Source organism: Geotrypetes seraphini, chromosome 7, assembly GCF_902459505.1.
Source record: "Geotrypetes seraphini chromosome 7, aGeoSer1.1, whole genome shotgun sequence".
NCBI lineage: Eukaryota > Metazoa > Chordata > Amphibia > Gymnophiona > Dermophiidae > Geotrypetes > Geotrypetes seraphini.
In genome coordinates this window covers 6,331,286-6,357,937 of record NC_047090.1, presented here as the reverse complement: position 1 = coordinate 6,357,937, position 26,652 = coordinate 6,331,286, and the positions used below count along the sequence as shown (strand labels likewise).

At 43.2% G+C, this 26,652-nt stretch overlaps 1 protein-coding gene across 4 annotated transcripts in view; it reads left to right on the top strand.

The window, feature by feature from the left end:
* Window positions 1-26,652, top strand: part of CALD1 (caldesmon 1) — a 220,030-nt gene that overhangs the window by 89,125 nt on the left and 104,253 nt on the right. Inside the window, exon 2 of one of the 4 annotated variants that reach the window (XM_033951388.1) lies at window positions 1,787-1,868. The exons of the other annotated variants lie outside the window; for them this stretch is intronic. The gene's annotated coding sequence lies outside the window, so the exon portion shown is untranslated. The remainder of the gene's footprint in view (window positions 1-1,786; window positions 1,869-26,652) is intronic. 4 annotated transcript variants of the gene reach the window in all.

Below are 26,652 nucleotides of genomic sequence, written 5' to 3'. Positions count from 1 at the left end.
GGAGCGTTAGATCAAATCTTAAAGAAACATAAACAGGTCATTTTGTGAGCTGCCCTAGAACTTTTGTGATTAAAAATAGTGGGTTCTTTTTACAAAGCGGCTACTGCAGCATTTGTTTTGATGCCCTTAGAGATTTAATGGGCGTTAGAGCGTTTGCCGTGCGGCAGCCACTACCATGGCTTTGTAAAAGAGGGGAGGGAAGATAAAAAAAACCCAAAAACAAAACCCAGAAGAGACACTTTTACAAAGTCGCCCTTCCTTACCACGCTCGAGTAGAACTTACCCTTGAAAGATTCAAAAGTCAGCTAAAAACATTCCTTTTTATGGTATATCAAATGTAAATAAAACTTGGAAACTTGGACTAAGGGGGGAAACTGTATAAGTGGCATCTAAACATAGGACCCTAAAGTTAAGTGCCCCCCCCCCCTTTTTACTAACCTACAGTAGAAATGTCAACCGCGACTCAGAATCCTAAATGCTCTGACGCTCAAAGGAATTCTCTGAGTGTTGGAGCAGTATCGGAGCATTTAGTGCCCTGGGCCGCGGTTGAAACCTCTACCACAGCTTAGTAAAATGAATGAATTGGTTGATTAGGTGCCTATCGCTTGACGTTTAACTGCGCCTAACTCCAAAGTAGGCGTATTTATGGATGAAGAAGTCGGGGTTAGCAGATTTTCCATTTGGAAAATCCAGGCTCGCCCAGTTCCACCCATCCCTGCCCCGTTATGCCCCAGTCCCGCCCCAATCCTGCCCGACAGTGATTTGTTCCAAGCTTTTCAAAACCCGGACAACGTGATGGGTTTTGAAAAGCCGTCCGGGGAAATCCAGATGTCTGGTAACCCTAGGAGAGGGACTTGGGCGCCCCCAGACGCGATTCTCTAAAGGACCTAGGCGCCTACAAAGTAGGCCTTTAAAACCCTAAGTTTTACTGCTGGGTTTTACTAAACGGCATTAGAGGTTTTGTAGCGCCGGCTGGTGAGGTAAATGCTCTGATGCTTATAGGAACATTTGTCGGAACACTTACCTCGCCAGCCCGCACTAAAAACTTCTAGCGCTGTTTAGTATAAGGATCCCTAAGTTAGGCATGATTCTGTAATAAGTGCATGTGTGATTTAACAAGAGAGAGTTGCCTATCTTTTTAGACACCATTTACAGAATTTTCCCAAAGTAGCAATATTCCAGAGCTGAGATTGTGATGTCATAATGCCTCATTCCACCAATGTCTAAGAGCCAACTTCAGTGATGTCACAATGGCTTGATTGTCCTAGACTTGGCTCACATAAGAATTGAGTACTGGGAGAGACTGAAGGTCCCTCAAGCCCAGGATCCTGTTTCCAACAGTGGCCAACACAGGTCCCAAGTACCTGGCAAGATCCCAAGGAGAAAACCAGATTCTATGCCACTTATCCTAGGAATAAGCAGTGGATTTCCCCAAATCCATCTCATTAATGGCCTATAGACTTCTCTTTTAGGAAATGATCCAGTCCATGCTTAACCCTCCTGTTAGAGATCTCTTTCTGAAATTGATCCAGTTTTGAAAATTTGCTCATGCTCCATTTGGCCTAGTAGCAGGAGTCTCACCATTTCTAGAACAGGAGTAACTGCGAAAGGCAGAGCAATCGAAAAAACAAGAGAGGCAGCAGGGAAGCCGACCAGACGCAAGGCTTTGTACTCTGTGCTGTCTGCTACTGTGTAGATGTTTTTGCTGATTGTGTCCAAAGATTTACAGCGATTTCAAATATGCCAAGTAAGCCCTTTCCCTCCTATTTCCCCCCCCCCCCCCCAGTGATTTCTGGAACCAGCATCTCGAATTGACCCGGTACCTCCGAACAACTGGAGTGCTCACTGGTCAGGACTTCAGCCTTCACGTGAGTAGGATTAGAACGATTACCTCGGAATTCTGCGCCAGCTGCTCTGACTCTCCCAAACGCTTCCTACAGAGTTCACGCTTTCACAACACAACAGGATGCCGCCAAGCTGCTGCAGGCAGTGCACGGGCCCGGAATAATTCAGCATTGCAAGACCGGTGCACGGCAGACCTCTCTGTAATCCATTTTATGTTCAGGGATGTCCTAATGCTGACTGGGTTTTCCAATTCAGTCACAGCAAGTGCCTCATTCCATAAAACATAGACTAGCAAGGGAGGTCCAATATCAAGCTGGTAGCAGCCAAGTGTTCTTGGGGGGGGCAGAGGGGGGTAGATGGCAGCTGTATAAGTCGGGCTGCGCTTGTCTTTAAACCCCTGCTTATGCCAACTGAAGAGGAGGAGACAGGGACATCCTCTAGAGCGGAGCTTCCCAAACTAGAGATGGAGACTCCAAATGGAGTGGCTAAACCTGCATTTGGGGTTATGAGCTGGGCAGGCACATCATAGGATGTTGTTATCCTGCACCTACTTTCCTTGGCCAGAGAAAGATTGGTGGGCACTATGCTGGCATTTCTTCGTTGGCAGTGGTGTTTCCCAGCTAACCCCTGTCGGACCTCTTTGAGACTGCTTTGAACTCCTAACTCCTCCCACCTCACCCATCCCCAACCCCTATATGTCATATCTGTCTGTCCAAGTTAGATTGTAAGCTCATCCGAGCAGGGACTATCTATTAAATGTCAAAATGTACAGCATTAGGTACGCTTTTCAGCAGTATATAAGCAGCGGCGTAGCGAGGATGGGTGGTGCCCCGGGCGGTGACGTCCCCCCAGTCCTTCCTGCACTCCTCAGCCATGCGTGCCCCCCCTTTCCCTTCCCCCATACCTTTTTAATTTTCCAGGCGGGAGCAACATCATGAACTTCCTGTCCACATCTGATGCGGGGACCGGAAGTGACTTCGGAGAGAAGCAACACCGATGCGGGCCAGAAGTTCGTAATGCTGCTCACGCAGGGAAAATGAAAAACAGGTACGAGGGAAGGGGAGGGTCAGGAACAAGCGGGTGGGGGGGGGGGGCGGAGAGGAGGATGGGTAACAGCACCCCTCCCAAGACCGCACTCAGGGCGCATTGCCCCCCCTTACTACGTCACTGTGTATAAGTGATAAATAGTAGTAGTAGACTGGATGCTTATACAGTCCAACCCAATAGACACCCCCCCAAAAAAAAAATCCATTGGGGAATAGGTGGAGAACTGGTAGTCAAAACAATAAACTAATCTAAACCTTAAGTTTATATACCCCATCCTCTCCGTAGAGATGGAGCTCGGCACGGTTTACAGGAACTTTAAGATAACGAAGGAAAGACATAATAAGAGTTAGTGATTATAAAGAGGGTAGCGATATTTACATTTTTGAGAATAGCCAAGTTTTCAGATGCTTTAGGAGCCCAGATTCCGCAGCAGGGCAGGAAGGTTATTCCAAAGCTCAGTGATTTTGAAGAAAAGGGAGTTCCCTAATTTTCCAGCATAGATAACGCCTTTTAGCGAGGGAAAAGATAGTTTGTTTTTGGATGGATCTGGTAGTCTCAGGTCTCATAGAATTCCAAGATAGTAGAATTAGAGGAGGAAGTATGCCATGCAGGGTCTTGAATGTTAGGCAGGCACACTTAAAGTGAACCCTAGAAATTACTGGAAGCCAGTGAAGTTTTGACAGAAGCGGGGAAACATGATCAAATTTACTTTTTGCGAAGATCAACCTAGCCGCATTGTTCTGGATCCACTGAAGTCTTTGAAGACTTTTCTTGGTTAGACTTAGATAGATGGAGTTACAATAGTCCAGCCTGGAAAGAATGATTGATTGTATAAGGACAGCAAAATGTTGGTGATGGTGCATAAAAATCAACTCCGTGACCTTCAGGCCCATGGCTGACTCCAGCAGGCTTGAAGAGGAATGCGGATAACCTTAGCTGGAAAGTTAGATACCAGCAGAACTCTGGAGTAGAGTAGCTGAGGACCAGGAAGCCTGGTTCAAATCCCATTGCAGCTCGTTTTGGTCATAGGCAAGTTACTTATCCTCCCGTGGACTCGGCTGCAAATTCAGATGCTCAGGATGTTGGCAATGCCAGCCACCGCAGTTCAGAGTGCTGTCGCTGACCGCCGTGCTTCCTCACTTCTCTGCTGACTCTGGTTCCAGATTTCTTCAGCTGGCAGAGATTGGGGATCTCCACCAGCTACGGTCATTTTGATTTGAAGTTTGGTTGGGGGATGGACAGCAAGTGATTGGTGGGGGGGAACCCCACCAGCACAAAAATTCAGTTCTGGCTATGCCATTGCATCCCAACCTAGACTTCTCAATTCTGATCTCTATAGTGTATATTGGGAATTCTGATCGACAAGTCGATGAAGCCTTCCACACAATGTGCAGCGGCGGCAAAAAGGGCAAACAAAATGCTAGGAATGATTAAGAAGGGGATCACCAACAGATCAGAGAAGGTTATCATGCCGCTGTACCGGGCCATGGTGCGCCCTCACCTGGAGTACTGTGTCCAGCAGTGGTCGCCGTACGTGAAGAAGGACATGGTAATACTCGAAAGCGTCCAGAGAAGAGCAACTAAGATGGTTAAGGGGTTGGAGGAGCTGCCGTACAGCAAAAGATTAGAGAAACTGGGCCTCTTCTCCCTCGAACAGAGGAGATTGAGAGGGGACATGATCAAAACATTCAAGGTACTGAAGGGGATAGACTTAGTAGATAAGGACAGGTTGTTCACCCTCTCCAAGGCAGAGAGAACGAGAGGGCACTCTCTAAAGTTGAAAGGGGATAGATTCCATACAAATGTAAGGAAGTTCTTCACCCAGAGAGTGGTGAAAAACTGGAATGCTCTTCTGGAAGCTGTCGTAGGGGAAGACACCCTCCAGGGATTCAAGACAAAGTTAGACAAGTTCCTGCTGAACAGGAACGGGCGCTGGTAGGGCTAATTTCGGTTAGGGTGCTGGTCTTTGACCAGAGGGCCGCCGCGTGAGCAGACTGCTAGGCACGATGGACCACCGGTCTGACCCAGCAGCGGCAATTCTTATGTTCTTATCAATGACAAGGGGACACATTTTCCCCCCGTCCCTGCGGGAACTCAATTTCCTTGTCCCATCCCCGGGGGTTTTGTTGCTGTCCCTGCCCCATTCCTGCAAGCTCCGTCCTCAAACACTTTAAGATCATAAGTGTTCGAGGCTTGTGCGGTTAAGAGAGATTTGCATATAATGGACGTGACAGGCATGCAAATCTGCTCCATGCATATTCATTAGGGCTAGCCTGAAAACCCGATTGGCCTGGTGGTCCTCCAGGACAGGATTGGGAACCACTGGTCTAAGATTCCCCTCCCAAAAGTTTGCTAATGAATATGCATGAGAGAGATTTGCATATAATGGACGTGACAGGCATGCAAATCTGCTCCATGCATATTCATTAGGGCTAGCCTGAAAACTCGATTGGCCTGGTGGTCCTCCAGGACAGGGTTGGGAACCACTGCTCTAGTCAACATAAAATAGGACTCTGCATCTGCTAAGTGGACTTCTAATGGCTGGACAGTGTATTGTACTAACCATAACTTAGAGGAGAATATTCATTACCCACCTAGGTCATTTGAGGAGATCCATAAACTTTTGGCAAGACATTCACAGCAGCTCTGTTAATAATATCTTTCTTTGAAGATACATTGCATTAAGGTATAAAAATGTAAACATTTTTATCTGTTTAATGAATGGTATTTTAGTTCAAAGCAAATTTACTGGAAGCACGTCATACAGCCAGGAGGCTGTAAAAGTCTCCTCTGAAAGGCCTGAGTTTTACTGCTTAAATGTATGAGTTCACTAGGCATCTGGTAATTTAATGTATTTAAAAAGAATGCATGCATGCAAGATGAAACACAGGGGCAGGAGTCAAATTAGCACTGGTTCAAACAGGGCTCCAGCCCTAGCATTAGACAGGCTAGGCAACTGCCTAGGGCAGCATCACTGCATCAGCACATCCCAACACTGCACAGTCAGACAAACAAAAGGAGGCTGGAGCATCATCCGTGGATGCGTTTAATAGATTCTTGGAGACCAAAGAAGTGCCAGATGATCGGAGAAAAGCTGATGCGATCCCTCTTCACAAAGGCGGGAACAGAGACGGGGCGAGGCACGACAAATCGGTGACCTCGATGATGGGGGGAAAAATGATGGCAATTTATTGATTTAAAAAATTTCTAACCCACTTAATCCTTAGCGATTTGCAAACATAATCATAATTTGACATACAAAAATTAAAACAAACACAACGCATCTAAAATTCATCTCAACCAGTGCTATAATCCAATCAGCTGAAAGCCTCTACAAACAGACTTGTTTTCAGTACCTTCTTAAATTTCAGAATATCAGGGAGCAATCCAATGATGCAGCCAAATTACTAGCTACTGGCATGAAGAGGAATTTAATGAAGCTTGAAGGATGCCTTAGAGTTTGGTAGCTTAGATTTAATCCTAAAAAATATAGAGTCACACATCTGGGCTATATAATCCCAATGTGGCCAGTGGAAAAGGTGACTGCAAAAGCTGAAAGGATTCTTGGGTACAGAGGTTCTATCTTTTAATACATTTTGCAGGATAACGGAGGCGATAGCATAGGCAGCAGAATACTGCTTTATTTATTTTTTTTTGGGGGGGGAGCAGGAACCCCGCCCAAGTGCATGACCTATCAACAGCTCCTGAGTCCTCCTCCCGGCGTTTTAGTTTTAATCTTTGGGCAGCCACCGCGCAGCGTCCACGAGCAGGCCTGCCCCCAGGCCTGCTGTTTGACGCTGCGCGGTGGCTGGCCAAAGATTTAAAGCATAAATTTGGGGGGAGGCCATGGCCCCTGTGGCCTCACCCGTTCTGACACCTATGGGTGATAGTGCCTCTGGTAAGAGCTCATTTAGAGTACTGTGTACAATTCTGGAGTTTGCACTGTCAAAAAGATGGAGTCACTCCAGGTTATCCTACAAAATGGTCATTGATCTTTGCCATAAAGTGTATGAAGACAGACCTAAAGATCTCAGTATGTTTACTTTGGAAGAAAGGCAGCAGAGGGGAAACATGATAGAGACATTTAAACTCCACAGTATAAAGGCACAGGACGCAGATTTCTGTCACTGAAGGAAAGGATGGTCAACTTTCTACAATACAACGAGTTTACAAGATCCAAGGCAATATGGTTTTTCCAAAGGAAAATTGTGTCGAATGTGTCTGGTTGATTTTTATGACTGGGTGATGAAAGAACTGGATTAACGGCATATGTAGAAGTGGTCTACTTAGAAATCGGCTGAGTGATAGGTGGCCGAGGCTGATGGAAAATGGAATTTGCACAAAGGAATGCTTCAGGGAACCATCTTGAGGCCAAGTCCATGCAATATATTTGTGACCAATATTGCCAAGAGGTTAGAAGGAAAAGTGTGCAGATGCAACAAAGGCTGGTAACGGAGTGGACATCACAGAGGGAATGGAGTGCATGAAAAGTGGCCTACAAAAATGAGGCTAATACTTAGGGTTAGCACATGGCTCCAGAAAAAGGAGGACAGCTTGAAACATCCGGGTTTTACTTCCATTGCTTTTCTGAAGCCATATGGTAACCCTTGGCAGTTAAGCTTAAAGGAAAGCAAAGGAACTGGATCCCTCACTCCAAATTTGGACTCTTTCCTCACCTGGAAAACATTTACCCTTTCTCAGACCCACAATGTAAAGACGTTTTAATAAGAAAAAAATACAAGAATGAAGAGGTTCAATCTTTCCTTCACCTCCTTGGTACCAGAACTAGGTATTCTGCCCAAAATATGACTGTTCGCTCTCTGCCCTCATCGGTGGCCTCAAAAATACAATGACCGGGGCAGTGCCTCTTTCACCTCACCCTAGCTCCAGACCTGCCCCTTCTAAACTCTCCAAAATGTATAGCCTACAGACCCCTCTCCCACTAGATTTCAGCTAGGAAGGGGGGCTTGCCCTACTCGCACATCCTCAGAATAGTGGGGGAGAAATTCACCAGAACAGACCAACCTGGTTAATCTGATCTTTTCTGGCTCGGAAAATGGCCCAACGTGACTTATTTAGAAATAATGTGAATAACAGCCAGCAGAGAGCAAAATCATATTGTTTGCTTCTAAAAATGTAAGGAAACAGCGAGCAGTGACTCTTATGTTTTCAATTACTGCAGCACGACTGGAAGGAAAAGGCGAGTTCTTTGCCTGCATTGAAGGAATTGTTTAAATCAATCCACCTATTAAGCAATTGAGAGCATCATTTGCCATAGATTAAATCATAATCATATTGTAGACTTTGTTACTATCTGGCCTAATTAGGACTTTAGTAGGTTCAGGTTCAGAAACATTACGGCAGATAAAGGCCAAATGTCCCATCCACTATCTCCTCCTCTCACTAAGAGATCCCACGTGCCAGTCCCACCCTTTCTTGAAATTATTCGTAGACACAGAAAATTAAGTCTGCCCAGCCATCCCATCCACTATCCCTTTCTTCCTTAGAGATTCCCTGCTCTTGTTCCATACCTTCTTGAATTCAGATACAGTTCTGGTCTCAGACATCTGCTCTGGAAGACTGTTCCATTCATCTGCCACTTTTTCGGAAAGAAATATTTTCTTTGATAACTCCTGAATCTATCCTTCTTTCACCTTCATCCTATGCCCCCATCACTCCAGAGCTTCCTTGCAATTGAAAGGAAACTGCATCCTGTGCCTTCCCATCCCTAAAATTATGTCATTTCAAAAGATTTCTCGACAAAACCTTTGCTTACCAGGCGGCCAAGCTGAACCCTTGGCTTGCCCAAATGATACTCGAGGCCCCCTCTTACCTTAGTTTCAGAAAACTTCTCAAAACGCACCTTTTCCGTGAACAGGCCTTTTAATCCCCCTTGCCCCCTATTTTCTCCCCTTTCCCTCACTACCCTGCCCCTTCGGCTCTCCCTCTCCCCCCCCCCCGATTTTATCTCTCTCTCGCTATATCATACCTTACAACCCTTCCTTCTGTATTACCATTACCTCTACCTAATCTCTTCAAAGAGTTCCCCCCCCCCACTTCATTGCCTGTAACTCTGTCAAAATTTTGTAAATCCTTGTGTTATCACGGACCTTAATTAATGGATGTGAACCGCCTAGAACTTTACGGGTATGGCGGTATACAAGAATAAATTATTATTATTATACCGTGGAGGTTTAAATGTCTCTATCGTGTCTCCCCTCTGCTGCCTTTCTTCCAGAGTAAACTGACTCTGGAAATCGGAGATTGCAAATTCAGTGTTCAAAACAACACCAACAAGGCAACAGTGAGAATATGAACATTCAAAAATAATAATAATGTATGATTTTACATATCGGAAGAAATAAGATCTCAAAAGAACATAAGATTTGCCGCTGCTGGATCAGACCAGTGGCCTATCGTGCCCAGCACACGGCGGCCCTTAGGTCAGTGCTTTTGAGTCTAGACTTACCTGCTTATGTTCTGGTCCAGCAGGAACTTATCTAACCTTTTCTTGAATCCCTGAAGGGTGCTTTGCCCTATAACAGCCTCTGGAAGAACGTTCCAGATTTCTACCATTCTGGGTGAAGAAGAACTTCCTTAAGTTTGTACGGAATCTATCCCCTTTTAACTTTAGCTAGTGCCCTCTCGTTCTCTCCACCTTGGAGAGGGTGAACCCAGATGTCTAAGGAGGAGTGTGTGGCGCGGTGGTTGAAGCTACAGCCTCAGCACCCTGGAGTTGTGGGTTCAAACCCCGCGCTGCTCCTGGGGACCCTGAGCAAGTCACTCAGTCCTCCGTAGCCCCAGGTACGATAGATAGATTGTCAGCCCACCGAAACAGATAGGGAAAATGCTTGAGTGCCTGATTGTAAAACCGCTTAGATAACCGTGATAGGTGGTATATAAAAAAAAAACCTAATAATAATTATATTTGTGGGTTTAAGGGTAATATCACTGGTCAAAAACTTCTGTCAGTATTAAGTGCAATGTATATTTTTTTTATTTCCTTTTTCTTTTTTCAAAATGTTTTTTCAGTTCTTTAGAGATACTAGTTCTAGTTTGCTTCCATAGTCATTTTCAAAGGAAGAATGAGCAACTGCCTATAGGCGACTACTTCCAACATAAACCGTTCTGAGCTCCCATAGGAGAATGGTATAGAAAATTGAATTACATTACATTATATTACATTAGTGACTTCTATTCCGCCTATACCTTGACTTCGAACATTTTCTTATATGGGCATGCAGCATAATGAAATGCAAGCGTAAGTAACAAGTCACTTACCGCTTGTTCCCGACGGGGACCAAACCCGTTTCACGCTAAATTGGCTACTACTGATGATGTTGCCTCTATATGTGGCATAGTTCTAATTATGTTCAAATATATTTTATTGAGCAAGTAAAAACACCAACAAGGTAGCAATCAACAGACAGATAAGCTCAGCATTTTAAATACAAAACCCCACTCCCCACAGAACTCTGCCCCCCTAGTAACCCCTCCCCATCCCCAAACCATCCCCCCCCCCCAAATACAACCCCCCCCCCTCCTGGGTCCTCCTTCCAGGCATAAAATTACCAAGGAAAATACAAACAGAAAACAGGCATGCCAAGTGCTACAGTATGGAACAAAAAACAAAGAGTCAACAGTTAAGCAAACGGCTACGAGCCAGAGGAGTCATAGTTGTCCAAAATGGTTCCCAAGTGCGCTGGAAGATGCGGCCTGATAAAGAAGAAAGGTCCGTCACATCCCTCCTTTCCCACATCAGGAGTGTAGTCATCCAACAGCGCCAAAGGGAAAAATCTGGAGCATCAACCTCAAGCCATTTCAGCAAAATACATTTCAGGGCAACGAGAATAGTCCATTTAAGGAAAGCAGCAACCCCCCCTTGTACGAGGGACATAGTTCTAATTATTTACAGAGCACTTCCCCTGAAGAAGCCAGTTTAGCGTGAAATGGATTTGGTACCCAAATGTACAAGCATTAGGCGGCTGGCATGGGTTTTAACATGCACTAATTGTAAGCACAGTTAGCACATGGAAATAGCGCATGTTAGGAAAGGCGGGAGAGGGGAGATATGATGGGGATGTTTAAACGCGCCTGAGGCGAGTCTCTTGTACACAGAGTCTTGAGTTCCACCCCTCTTACCTCTGAACCAGCCCCCTAGGAAATCGGTTTTCTTACCTACGAGCTAGACTGTAGAAGATCATCTTTTCTGCTCCTCTCTGTTGTTTTCGGCCCTCATGCTGCAAAGGTTCCACATGGGGACAACTCTGACTGCGGGAGATTGCAGACTTTGCGCTAACTCTGCTTCTAAGGGGTTGGCCGCGGGACAGTACTCCTTCTGGACAACCTGCACTTCAAGTCGGGGCTCAGGGACTGTTTCCAAAGGAAACTCTGGAATGAGAGGGCATAGGACAGCACTTTGTCCGGGTTTTGAAAAGCTTCTGGCAACGAGCAACTTTGGGATGGCATTCGCGCATGCAACGTGGTGATTTCACGTGCATGCACGAATGCTGCCCGATGTCACTTGTTGCTCGTGCGGGTCGAGGGGGGGCAGGGCATTGGTGGGCGGAACAGGGCGTGGTCATCTGGAATGGAGCGGTCCTGGGGCCAGGCCATGGGGCCAAATTTTCCATTTAGAAAATCTATTCACCCTAATCAGGTGCATTAATAATAATAATAATAATAATAACTTTATTTTGTATACCGCCATACCCAGAGAGTTCTAGGCGGTTCACAGTAGTTAATAAGATTACACACGAGAATAACGTTGTAATTTACAATTTTTTGGAATGTACATGTCGTTGAAGTTAACAGGAGTTTAACAAAATGAAATCGACATAAAATACCATCAGTAGGAATATACAAGGAATATACAAGGAGAACACAAGGAGTATGATAACAAGGAAAATACAAGGAATATGCAAGGAATGTACAGGGAATATAGTACAGGGAATATACATGAGTGTCCCGGAAGTTAGTTGGTATGGAGGGATGCTTGGGGGGGAAGGTGGAAGTTCAAGTGTATTGAAGGGAGTAGAAGTCGCGAGTGGGGGTGTTAGGGATTCTGTCTGTGGAATAGGTGCGTTTTGAGTTTTTTTCTGAAGTCCAGGTAGGTGGGGGCGTCGAGTATAATTTGGGCAAGCCATGAGTTTATTTTGGCCGCCTGGAAGGAGAAGGTTTTGTCAACGAATCGTTTGAGATGACATAGTTTTAGGGAGGGGAAGGCGAACAGATGAATTCTGCGAGAGTTCTTATTGTTGTGATTTAATTTAAAGTGGGGGGTGAGGTAGCTTGGGGATAGACCAAACACCGTTTTGAAACTGAGGCATGCGAACTTGAACAGTACTCTGGATTCAAAAGAACATAAGGACATAAGAGTTACCGCTGCTGGGTCAGACCGGTGGTCCATCCTGCCCAGCAGTCTGCTCAAGTGGTGGCCTCCAGGTCAAAGACCAGCCCCTAACTGAGGCTAGCCCTACCAGCGTACATTCTTGTTCAGCAGGAACATGTCTAACTTTGTCTTGAATCCCTGGAGGGTGTTTTCCCCTTTAACAGCCTCTGGAAGAGCGATTCAGTTTTCTACCACTCGCTGGGTGAAGAAGAACTTCCTTACGTTTGTACGGAATCTATCCCCTTTCAATTTTAGAGAGTGCCCTCTCGTGCTCTCCACCTTGGAGAGGGTGAACAACCTGTCTTTATCTACTAAGTCTATTCCCTTCAGTACCTTGAATGTTTCGATCATGTCCCCTCTCAATCTCCTCTTTTCAAGGGAGAAGAGGCCCAGTTTCTCCAATTTCTCACTGTATGGCAACTCCTCCAGCCCCTTAACCATCTTAGTCGCTCTTCTCTGGACCCTTTCGAGTAGTATCGTGTCCTTCTTCATGTACGGCGACCAGTGCTGGACGCAGTACTCCAGGTGAGGGCGTACCATGGCCCGGTACAGCAGCATGATAACCTTCTCTGATCTGTTCTTTATCATTCCTAGCATTCTGTTTACCCTTTTTGCCGCCACCACACATTGTACAGATGGCTTCATCGACTTGTCGATCATAACTCCCAAGTCCCTTTCCTGGGAGGTCTCTCCAAGTATTCGTGCATGAGATTTTTGTTACCGACATGCATCACTTTGCACTTATCCACATTGAACCTCATCTGCCATGTTGATGCCTATTTCTCGAGCTTGATTATGTCACTCTTTAGATCTTCGCAATCCCCCTGCATCTTCACTACTCTGAATAACTTCGTATCACCCGCAAATTTCATCACCTCACTCGTCGTACCAATGTCCAGATCGTTTATAAAGATGTTGAAGAACACAGGTCCAAGCACCGAGCCCTGCGGCACCCCTCTGGTGACACTTTTCCTGTCCGAGTATTGTCCATTTACCCCCACTCTCTGTTTCCTATAGTCCAGCCAGTTTTTAATCCATGTGAGTATTTCACCCTCAGTTCCATGGCTCGCAATTTTACAAAGTAGTTGTTCATGCGGAACCTTGTCGAATGCCTTCTGAAAATCCAGATATACGTCAACCGGGTCACCCTTGTCTATCCACCTGTTTACTCCCTCGAAGAAGTGCAGCAAGTTCGTCAGGCAAGATCTGCCTTTGCTGAAACTGTGTTTGTAGCTTTTCTTTTTGTATGATTTTAGAAGTGTAAAACCACTTTGATCTGCGAGTTACTAAAAGTGGTATGGCAAAACCCATTTCTTGTGGTATTCAAGTCCAGACTGAAGGCCCACTTTTTCAAAACTACATTTAAGTCTTAACCCTCCCACTTTGTAAAGCATCACACTTGTTTGTCATTCCCCCTACCCTCATTTCCTTTGTACTTCCCTACATGAGCAGCATATATTGAGTCACCATTTTTGTCCAGTGTGTCTTTCATCATTAGATTGTAAGCTCTTTTAAGCAGGGACCATCTCATATGTGTTTAATGTGCTGCACTGCGTCTGGTAGCGCTAACCGTAGAAATAGTGAATAAACTCTAAATAAACATCCTTCACTAATTAGGCTTCACAATAATTCATAAGTACATAAGTAATTAAGCAATGCCTCTGCTGGGTCAGACCAGAGGTCCATCGTGCCCAGCAGTCCACTCACGCAGCGGCCCATCAGGTCCAGGACCTGTATAGTAATCCTCTATCTGTACCCTTCAATCCCCTTTTCCTTCAGGAAATCATCCAATCCCTTCTTGAAACCCAGTAGCGTACTCTGTCCTATCACACCCTCTGGAAGCGCATTCCAGGTGTCCACCACCCTTTGGGTGAAGAAGAACTTCCTAGCAATGATTCTGAATCTGTCCCCTCATAATTTTTCTGAATGCCCTCTCGTTCTTGTAGTTTTCAAAAGTTTGAAAAATCTGTCCCTCTCTACTTTCTCCATGCCCTTCATGATCTTGTAAGTCTCTATGATGTCCCCTCTAAGCCTCCGCTTCTCCAGGGAAAAGAGGCCGTTTCTCTAATCTTTCCGCATATGAAAGGTTTTCCATACCTTTTATCATTCGCGTCGCTCTCCTCTGAACCCTCTCGAGTATCGCCATATCCTTTTTAAGGTACGGCGACCAATATTGGACGCAGTACTCCAGATGCAGCTGCACCATCGCCCGATACAACGGCAGGATAACGGAACTTGTCTGTATTGTAACTACAGGTGGGATCCTAGACACACCCTGTACGGCAATGCACAAGCCCTGCACTTCCAAGCGTTTTGTCTGTTGAAAACGCAAATTCTTACAGCACTTCAGTAAACATTTCAACCAACTATGGGGTGGATTTCTGCAAAACTATTATTGGGGTGATTACCTGTATTAGTGGTTGTTATACGTCAAAGGCAAACTTACCAGTAAAATACTACATTTTCCTATGGGAAAGTATTAACTGGGGGGGGGGAGGGGGGAAGCACTTGGAAAATGTAGGGTAGAAGCAGAGATCAAAGAGGGCCAGTAATGCAACAGGAAGGAAAAGGGGGCATACCACGTGACCTCTTCCATCATATTAGATTTTTTTACTACTTTGGATATTGATCAATCCAGTTTGCTGTGTCAACTCCATAAACACAACCTACCACCATCTAACCCAAAAAGTTCTGGTGGCTCACGGCACAAATATTTCCTTTATCTGCTGTGAAGAATTTACAGCCAAAATGTGCAGTGGATGTCTGCAAAGCTGGAACTCCAATGAGGCAAGGGAAGAGCCAAAGAAAAGCATAAGTGCATGTTCACATGACTTCATGTGTTTATTTTATCCTAAATTCCCAAGGGAGCCATTTTGTTTGGGAAAGAGCAAAGCCATTTAATTAAAAAAAAAGAAACAAAAGTTCACTATCTCCAGTTAATACGAGATGGTTTGCTAAGTTTATAGTAACAATGACAGATGTGGTTACATGAAAATAGAGTTGGAGATCTTCAAAAAATACAGGGACTGAGACAAGTCTGAGCAAGGCACTTTTGTCTTAGGGGTTCCTAAATGCTAAGGCGCCCATTATATTCTTAGTAAAAAAAACAAACCCTTAATTCCTAATGGGGATGTCTCACAAGCTATTCACTATGCAATGAAAAAATAGCCTCTATTTTAGATCCTTTTGGTATTTCAATAATTACCAATAGTTTATTTGACAAATAATGCTTACTTTAAGAGCATAAAAGAGGAACAGAAACCATTGATTAGCCTGAGAAAGAGAGCGAGAGCTCCAGTTTATTGTTTGACAATTGATATAGAAAATGTTGGCCAACTGAGAAGGTCATCCTTGGCTTCACAGGGTACAGAGTTCTGAGCCTGGAGAAAACTGGAATATTGTTGGACCAGCAACGATGAAATATGACATGTAGAAAGGGAGATTTCAAATCACTTTGGTCCCTGTTATATCGTGAAATGAAATCGGCCATTAATGTCTTATACCTCTTACTTATTAGATTTTTTTTTAGCCCATCCTCCCAAAGGAGCTCAAAACAGGTTACAAATCAGGCACTTAAGCATTTTCCCTATCTATCCCCAATGGCCCAATGGGATCACAGTCTATCTAATGTACCTGGGGCAGTGGAGGATTCCGTGACTTGCCCAGGGTTTGAACCTACAACCTCAGGGTGCTGAGGAAGTAGCTCTAACCACTATGCCACACTCTACATCGAGCTAGTCTACAATGTAGCACTAGGGTAATCTGCATGAAGTGGCAAATTACAGCCCAAAATAGCAACAATTTGACTGCCGTGTGCTTCCAAGAAGGTATGGAAAACTAATTCATTTTAGAAAAATAGGACCTCACAGAACGTACGTTATCACAAGTCCACAATCTGTCTCTTTGTCAAACAAAAATCATTTATACCAATGCCTCCATCCCTTCCCTTATTTTGTGAAGATTTTTTATGTATGTTAGTGACTATTGGTGTGTATCCCCTATTTAAAATATATAATATGTGTCTCTTATATATGGATGGCGGCGTTGGTATAAATGATTATTGTTTGACAAAGAGACAGAACGTGGACTTGTGATAACGTACGTTCTGTGAGGTCCTTTGCATTGAAAACTGTCAACAATGTATGATATACCTGCCTCCTAGTTGACCACTTGAGGGTTGTCTTGATGGGGTTTGTTATGCTATAGAAAGAAATAGATGACTCTTAATTCAATAAAGAAAAATTTTGAAGGTTCGTTGTGACCTAAATACATTATATACTTAGTTGAATGGACATTTCTATTTCCAATTAACCCTATTTTGCTTGGAATATTACAAGAGACAGCAATGGCTGTTGTTTGCTATGAAATGACGTTAGCTCTTCTCCTTCTGCATGACGGCATTGTTAAAAGCAAAATGTTCTAATCAAAGCTTCAGAGAGCAACAAGAAGGCAGGCCGGACTGATTAAGAGTAGAAAGAAAACAGAGCAAGTAGAAGAATCCTTAGGGATCGTATTATTCATACCAAAGGCCAGAGACACTGGAAATAACAGAATTGTGAGACTTTTGCTCTTTACATGTGGAGAGTGAAGCATCTACTAATATGTTAAATATGCTACTAAAACTATCACAGAATAAAATTAAAAAGAGAATGCTATTTAAGGATTTATGCTTCTGTCATTGTTCTTCATCTCGGTAAATAATACTGTCATCGTTCCAGTCTCCTCTGCTCGCAACCTTGGGGTCGTCTTCGATTCTGACCTCATTTTCTACACATATCCAACAAACTGCTAAGGCCTGTCACTTCTATCTCAACAACATCACCAAAAATTGCAACTTCCTCTCTGAACACACTACCCGGACTCTTGTCCACACTCTCGTAACCTCACACTTATTACAATCTACTTCTAACTGGTCTCCCGCAGTGTCACCTCTCCCCTTTGCAATCTGTGCAAAACTCTGCTGTATGACTTATCTTCTACCAACCTCCCTACACTCATGTCACCCCTCTCCTTGAGCCACTTCACTGGCTCCCTCTCTGCCATCGCATACAGTTCAAGCTCCTATTGCTGACCTACAAGTGTGTTCATTCTGCTGCCCCTCAATATCTCTCTTCTCTCTTCTTATACATCTCCCAGAGAACTCCGTTCCTCAGATAAGTCATTCCTAGCGTTACTCTTCTCCACTGCAAATTCCAGATTTTGTTCCTTTCATCTAGCTCAGGGATCTCAAAGTCCCTCCTTGAGGGCCGCAATCCAGTCAGGTTTTCAGGATTTCCCCAATGAATATGCATTGAAAGCAGTGCATGCACATAGATCTCATGCATATTCATTGGGGAAATCCTGAAAATCTGACTGGATTGCGGCTCTCAAGGAGGGACTTTGAGACCCCTGATCTAGCTGCCCCCTATGCCGAATAAATTACACGAGTCTGTCCACCAAGCCCCTTCCCTTGTTTAAAAGCAGACTAAAACCCACCCACCTTCAATCCATAACCTTACGCCCCTTTGCCCACTAACCCAGCCAGCAGATTAACCGTTCCCCTTAACTGTATCCATGTCTTGTCTGTTTAGATTGTAAGCTCTTTGGAGCAGGGACTGTCTTCTTTGTGACTCTGTACAGCGCTGCGTACATCTGGTAGCACTATAGAAATAATTAATAGTAGTATCATTGGGATCTTTTTATTAAAGGACTCTAGAATCTGGGCTTAGCACATCTTAATGTGGGTCTTTCCCAAGCACTAAGCCCAGATTCAACATGGTACAATTTTGCATTAACTTGTGTTACCTGTGAGAAGTTAATGTGGGAGCACCTAGCGTCTCCTGTGTAGGTAACCCCCTCTTCTACGAAACTGAACTCTATGAGCGTCGGGAGCAGCGCGGACCATTCAGCGCAGCTCCCCATGCTAGAAACTGCTAGAAGAGGGGGTAAATGTTCCCAAGGGCCGACTTAACCTGTGGACCAGGTGAGGCTCTCACCAAACGCCCAATGCCATGACATTAGTAGCCCATAAGTTAAGCCTTGTGGCTTTCCTCCTCCTCCCTCTCCTGACTTTGCTGCTCTGCCCCTGCAAGGTATGGCTCCATGGGCCGGTCAGTGTCAGAGAAAGGAAGTGCAGTACTTCCTTCCTCCCTCCCTCCTCTGATGCTGACCTATGAAACTGCATCCTGCCTGACTGCGCAGTAGTACTAGAGGGGGGAAGAAACTAGAGGGGAGGGGCAACATAATTTCTTGAGTCAACATTGGTTCCCACATTAATTCAGCATTAGTCAGTCAACTACTACTACTAATAATAACAATTATATACCGCAGGACCGCGGTTTACAATGATTAAAGATGTTACAGATTGAGCGGAATAAGCAAAGTTCCGAATTAGTGATTAACAGTTCTAGAGATCATTTGTTGAGGACTAAGATTGTATAAGTTGGTTTCCTAAGTATTTCAGGAACAGATGTGTTTTTAGGCGTTTCCTGAATTCCCTATAAGTAGTAGGCATGAGCAGTTGTTCTAGATCTTTACCCCATAATGCTGCTTGATGTGAGAAAAGAATGTGAACTATAAAGAATTGGTATTAATGGTGATAATCTGTCCTTAAATAACCCTGGAGGTGATAAAGAAAAATGTGCTTCCTGAAATAAAAAGAATTAAAGAAAACAAAATGAATAAAAGGATCAATCAGTACGGGCCCAGTGCCCTTGTTACAACCGTTGGCCCCGGGCAGGTGTTTATGAAGTGACAAGCACTTAGAAATAAATCTAAATAAACCCTGCCCCGTACATCATATTATCCTTATATTATATATAATTTGTGTACAAAAATATAAATATACGTTACAAGATAATCGGGAGCACAGTCATCCCCAGATTAAAGCAAAAGGAGAGAAAATCACCCCAAAGAAAATCTCCCTGAAACCTAATATAAAAAAACACAAAATGTGAAAATGAAAAAATCAAAAATACAAAAAGTGACCAAAATCGTCAAAAAACAAAAACAAATATAAATATCAATATAATGTCCTCAGTCTCATTCATCAAACCACAGCGCAGTGAGCCCTGTGCACCTGTCACAAATAGTTCGTAAAAGTGATAAAAATAGTGAAAAACAGTGAGAAGTACTTAGCTCAATAAATCCAAAGCGGGACAAAGTTCAAAGTTCACCAATCATCGCTGTTCAATTCCGCTCGTTAATCAGTCCCGCTCATATGAGTTCACTCAATGAAGAGTCATAACTGTTAATCCAGTCACCGTTATGCTTAAATCACTCAGTCCCATACAGTCAAAAGGGCTGTTCAATCATGTTCACTACACATTTTGTTTACTCTTCAATGATATTCACTACTCATTTTGCTCGCTCAGAAAAGAATGTGAACATGTTAGTTGGTCAATTATTCCATGTTCATCTCCGTCCAGGAAATACCCCCTCAAAAATATATTTTTAAAAAATAGCTAACAAAATGCTTTAATGTTGTCCTTCAGTAGACTGTTTTTCACGTGCTAAGACTGTGTTAGGGCTTAATATCCTAGTAGAAAAGCCTCTTTGAGAAAAATTGACCAAATCTTTAAAAAATGGAGGGTTTGACCAATGAAGAGATTGTGAGACGTGGCTGGACACACTTGGTAGGTGTGCCCTGAGGCTTCTGAGGTCTTTTCAAGTTTCAAGTTTTATTTTTATTTGATTAATCGCTTAATTAAAATTTTTCTAAGCGAGTTACAATATGTAAAAGTAACATATAGTTTAACATGGTATTAAAAACAAAAACAAAAAGAAGAAGAAAAAAAAAAAAGAAACAGAAAACAAAAAAGCAGAAATAGTTTAAACAATAGATATGTTTTAAAAAATGTTTCCTCCACTAACACTGTTAAGGTTATCCATGTATACCTTTCTTGGCTCATCTGGACTTCTTGATAAGGCCTTAATTTATAAACATGAATTTTAAACTCCTAAATTAAAATGAATTTTCAGCTGAAAATTGAGATGTCGATATTCAACAAGGTTTAACCGGGCAGACATTTCTCAAGCATTTTAGAATACCCTGATTGTCAGCAGAAATGGGCGTTCATATCCAGATTTGGATGTCCTTTCTAAAATTCTACTCCACATATGATGGGATAGAAACATAGAAACATAGAAAGATGACGGCAGATAAGGGCTACAGCCCATCAAGTCTGCCCACACTATTGACCCACCCCTTTAAGTCTACTGACCCCCCTTAATCATACTGCCACTCTACTGACCCGCTCTTTCAAGTCTGTACCCTAGTGACCCTATCCCTTGGCATGACCCTCGTAGGGATCCCACATAGGTATCCCATTTGTTCTTGAAGTCTGGGATGCTGCGTGCCTCGATCACCTGCACTGGAAGCTTGTTCCAATGCTCAATCACTCTCTCCGTGAAGAAGTACTTCCTGGCGTCACCACGAAACTTCCCTCCCCTGAGTTTGAGCGGATGACCTCTTGTGGTCGAGGGTCCTTTCAGAAGAAAGATATCATCTTCCACCTCGACCCGCCCTGTGATGTACTTAAATGTCTCAATCATGTCTCCCCTCTCCCTACGCTCTTCGAGAGTGTAGAGCTGCAATTTGCTCAGTCTTTCTTCGTACGGGAGATCCTTTAGCCCCGAGACCATCCTGGTGGCCATCCGCTGAACCGATTCAATTCTGAGCACATCTCTACGGTAATGTGGCCTCCAAAATTGCACACAGTATTCCAGATGAGGTCTCACCATGGTTTTGTACAATGGCATCATGACTTCAGGCTTCCTGTTGACGAAGCTTCTCTTGATACAACCTATCATCTGCCGTGCTTTAGATGAAGCCTTCTCCACTTGAGTGGCTGCTTTCATGTCAGCACTGATGATTACTCCTAAGTCTCGTTCTGCCGTAGTCCTGGTTAAAGTTTCTCCATTCAAGGTGTAAGTTCTGTAAGGATTTCCATTACCGAGATGCATGACCTTACATTTCTTGGCGTTGAAGCCCAGCTGCCAGATCGAGGACCAACTTTCTAAAGTACGCAGGTCTTGCTCCATAGCATCCTGTAGATTATAGCCGTTTACTATATTGCATAGTTTGGCGTCATCAGCGAATAAGGTTACCTTGCCTTGAAGCCCTGCAAAGTTCTCAGACCAACCAAGAAGGGAATGATGTGAAGCCATGAAACTTACAAGTTATTCCATATTTTCACCACTAAGTTCAACCCTTGGCACATTGTATCTGAAGTTTCTGTAACCCTTCCAAAAAATACTCTGATGTCTGGTCACTGAAATATTGCTCCGCTGCTGCAATCACCTCCGAATCAATTGAAAATTGTCACCCTTTTTATGGTTTGGAAACAGAAAATAGATGGAGCAAGATCTGGTGAGTAGGATGGATGGTCTATGCACTGAAAACCCAACTAAGTCAAAACATCCATCGTTTTCCCAGCCTAGTGAGCAGATGCATTGTCTTGCAAAATGAGAACTCCTTCCCACATCTTCCTTCTCCTTTTTTCTTTCAATGCCTCCTTTAATCATTAGAGCAAGTTACAGTAGTATTCTGCATTAACTGTTTGGCCCCTTGGAAGATAATCAGTCACTATAACACCTTCCTGATCCCAAAACACTGTAGCCATGACCTTTCCTACTGATTTTTGGGTCTTGGATTTCCTTGGCCTTGGAGAACCTGAATGCCACCATTCCATGGACTGTTGTTTTGTCTCAGGATCATAGTGGTGTAATCATGTTTCATCAACAGTAACTAGTCATTCCAAAAGGTTGGCACCAGCTTGCTGAAAATGCTTCAAAATCAACTTGGAAGTGTCCACTTGACGTTTCTTGTCAGCATTCAAACATTTAGGCACCCACTTGGCTGACAGCTTCTGCATACCCAGCTGCTCATGGATCTTCGGTCTCAATTTCCATACTGAATGTTTGCACACCACTTCTTCATTATGGAGTATGAAGGGCATTTATCACTTAATTTTTACTTTATACATTCATGGATTTCGTTTCTATAGAAATAGGAACTTCATGACAGCTTGGAGTTCCACACTTGAAAATTCCACATTTTTCATTGACTTGGTTCAGTTAATGATCTGCAAATTGGCATTTTTTTAGCTCAGAATTTAGGAAGTTGATTGAGCTGAGAACGTTTTCACACTCCCTCCCTTGTAACTGGAACCATTGTTCGTTGTCCGAGTCACTGTGCTTGATGTAATTTTCATTTGAACTTCATGGTCTCTTTGTTTAGGATTACCTTCTAAAGAACGGGGCATGGTTTTATGTGCTATTGATTCTTAAGATAGACATGAGGAAAGCCATTGCTTGCCCTGGGATTGGTAGCATGGAATCTTGCTGCCCTCTGGGATTCCGGAATTTTGCTGCTCTTTGGGACATGGCCAGGTACTTGTAACCTGGTTTGGTCTCAGTTGGAAGCAGGATGCTGGGCTAGATGAACCATCAGTCTGCCCTAGTATGGCTATTCTTAGGTTCTTATGAGATGAGCACTTTCACTTGTTGATGAGAATGATGGACACTGAAGAGCAGTACAAAGATTTAACCTTTCATGACAAGATAAGCTCCGTCATAAAAACCTGTTTCTACAAACTTTGGCTCATCCGTTCATTAACTTCAATTCTTGAAACTAATGCTATCACAACCCGCGTTCACTCATTGGTCGTCTCTCATTTAGATTACTGTAATTCTCTACAAAATGTAATTACCCAAAAAGAATTACGTTTTCTGCAGCTCATCCAAAATACAGCAATCAAACTTATTCATAAGGTAGGGAAATATGATCATGTTACTCCTTTACTGAAAGAAGCCCACTGGTTACCCATTACTCACCGTATCACTTATAAAACCTTAATGCTGGTCTTCAAAATCAAACTTTTGCGTCTCCCATCTTTTCTTGATAAACTCATCATTCCTTTTTGTCCTTCCCGGACCCTTAGATCAGCTGATCAGAATTTATTGACCATCCCTTCCATCAAAGAATTCTACTACACTAGAAAAACTAACTTTTCCGTTGTCGCTCCAACCTTATGGAACGCCATGCCACCTCAACTCCGCCTTAAAAATTATCTTGACAAATTCAAGATTAAACTAAAAATGTTCTTATTTCAAGACGCATACCATAGCCTTTAAATATTTCCTCTTCAACAGCTAGCAAAATTTAACATTAACCGCTTATAAGAAGCGATCCCCTCTCCTGATGTCATATCTTCCCCCTCTTCCCTTTTTTCTTTTTGTTTTTAATGATGTAATTATTGATTCCCCCTCCCCTTTTACCCTCAAGCTCATGTCCATATTTGTAATTTGTCTTTTTAATGTTCACTCTTTCCCCCACCCATAATAATTATTTTGACCTTTCATTTTTTTAGTATTGTAAACTGGCTAAGATGCATGTCGATGGTCGGTATATTAAAATTAATAAAACGTGAAACTTAAACTTGAAACTACTAACAAGGGTCAACATTGCCTAGTGCTCTATGTCTGAGGATCCCCTTCTCCAGCATTATTTATTTCTTTTAATGGGATGCATCTGTTTTTAGGGGTTCCTGTCTTTTCCCATTATTGAGTTTGTTTGGTTTCTGAATTGACCTTTGAACATCATTGAATGACCTTTTGCTTTAGAATGCATTTTCTCTCGAAAGATTTTGCTTCTTTTCTATGGGCTATTTTTTTTCTAGCAAATATCACATCTTCTCCGGTCTCCATATCAGTTTCCTATAGTCTCATCTCATGGGGCTTCTAGCGAAGCCATGACCAGAGGTGGTATTAGTCCAATCCTTGTTTACCTGTGGAATGTGTTGGGAAGGAACAGGGTACTTGGGAATCACATAGCAAAGGGGTCCTATTTAGGGTTGTATCTGCCATTCCATATAGGCTACATCACTCCCTTTGCCTCTTTTGACGTGTGAAAGGCATTTATCTTTTGACGTCCATCGTCTTGCTTTGTAGGGATCTTCTATGAAGCATTTCTGTTCTCTTATCGCCTTTTTGTGTCAGTAGTTGCAATTTATTTTGTGTTGAGGAATGAGCTTTAGTAGACCAGTGGTACTGTTTTGTAAGTAAAATACTATTTCATATCCAGATTATCAGAGCTCACAAAAAAAAATGTGCTGGAATTGATAAAAGCTGCGATGGTTCCCTGTAAGGCCAGGGTTGTCTTGATGGATTGTTTAAAATGTGAAGAAAAACATCTCTTATTCAAACAAGTTCTCACAGATTCCTTCATGTGAAGATTTATATATTTTTTTTGTTTTTCTTTAAGATAACATAAGGAATTATATCTATATCTGAGGAACTGGATTTGGAATGCATACTCATTAAATAAGCTTTGGCTGGAATGCTTTCAGTCACTTAGGGCCTAAATCCGTTGGCGCTGTTGAAAATGGCACCCACCACACGTCAATCAAAGTTAGACACCATTTATAGAATCGCTTCTAACAGCACCTAACTCATGACGTAGGCGTCATAATGTTAGACGCCAGTAGGTTAGGCCAGGGTTTTCCTGGCCTAATTTACCGAGGCCTAAGTCATTCCATGCCCATACTCCAACCCTAACCGTGCACACTTTTCACATGGGCGTGGTGTCAATTAACATGTTTTTTAAAAAAATTGGCTTTTAATAGCGTTTTCAATTATCACATCATTTAAGCCAATAAAAACATTTTGAGTTCTGCATGGAAACTGGCTAGGCTAAACTGATCTAGGTGCCGCTTATAGGATTGGGGTCCTAGTGGTGATATTTCTGAAAACAGTATTAGAAGGATTAGTCTGAAGGACCATTCTTTGAGCTGGGAACGTTGCAGAATGTTACAGGGAGGGGGAGAGGGGAGGAAGTTCCAGTCTTTGCTCTTGACATTGACCGTCTAACAAAAGGGCCTTCTCATGCTCGAGAGCCAGAGTTCTGTGCTGGAGGAAAGCCACTGTAATGGCTGAACACTGAGGACAGTGGTGGGCTCTTACTTGGAAGAAATTTCTGGCCTCTAATGGACTTACATACCGTAATTCTCTGCAAGGAATCTGCGGTTTATAATAAGAATTAGATCAAGTTTTGAAGTTACATTATTAGAGTGGGGGTTAGGGTTACCATATGGCTCCAGAAAAAGGAGGACGGATTGATACATCTGAAGCAATGGAAGTAAAACCCGGATGTCTCAATCTGTCCTCCTTTTCTGGAGCCATATGGTTACCCTAGTGGGGGTGGTTGTTGAGAGGAAGGGGTGAAGATAAGAATGAGGTTATAGGGGAGAAGAGGTCTTTAGTTTTTTCTTGAAATCAAGGTATGTGATAGGTTGTCTTAGTTGTGGGGAGCTTGGTATTTGAAGTAGCCTCAAACATCTTTTTCTGCCACATTTTTTGAGGTGATGGGAGTTGTAGTTTGGAGTGTTAGTGTTGTATTGTGCGTGAGTTGAAGAAGGAATGTGGGACTTTGATATCAGATGTTAGTCCCTCTGAGTTTTCTCCGTAAATCGCTTCCTCTTTACCCTTCTGCATCCTAAAATGGCAGCGAGTGAGACTAGTGATATAGATTACAAAGAGGGTGGAAGTCAGGGGTGGCTTACCAGGTGAAAAAAAAAAAAAAAAAGAAACACGAGGTAAATTTTGAATAAGGTACTTGACTACAAAAGTCCAAACCAGCACGATCTTCAAATGCAATCTGCCTGGAGACTGGATGGTTATGTGGGAAAAAGATAAATCGGATAGAAGGTAGTAAGGTACTGGGGCTGACTTTGCCTGTAGGATTTGATAACCAGAGATGGGCACTTTCCAGAGCCATATCTGCTGCTAAAATTATGCTCTTCCCACAGAAAGAAGTTATATGAAATGTGCCTATCCTGTTTGTGAATGTAAGTCTACACTGGTCCACAGGGTCCACCTGTAACTGCATGGAATGGAGGCATTCCCAGATGCAGGAGTTAGGTGGGAATTGCAACAACATGCAATGGTGATAGGCTCAGGAGTACCGTAATCGAAGGAAATTCTTTATTACAGAAATTGTAGTAGATGCATGGAATAGTCTCCCGGTAGAGGTAATGGATACAAAGACTGTGTCTGAGGTCAAGAAAGCTTGGGATAGGCACGTGGGATCTCTTAGAGAGAAGAAGAGATAATGGTTACTGCCATACAGGAATTGACAAATCATCACTGCTTTATACTGAATTCTGAAAGTAACTGGGAGCCAATGGAATGGTTGGAGATAGGGTGAAATAAAACCTAACAAGTAATTGAAACCACCTCCACACTTATTCAGACATCAAGTAAACACCTTCTCAAATAAAAATGTTTTTAGTTGTTTCAAAGTGGAAGATCATTCCACAGACTGGGACCAATAATAATAATTAAAAAAAAATCCTAGAGCACAACTTCTTAAGTTAATTCGGTGGAGACAT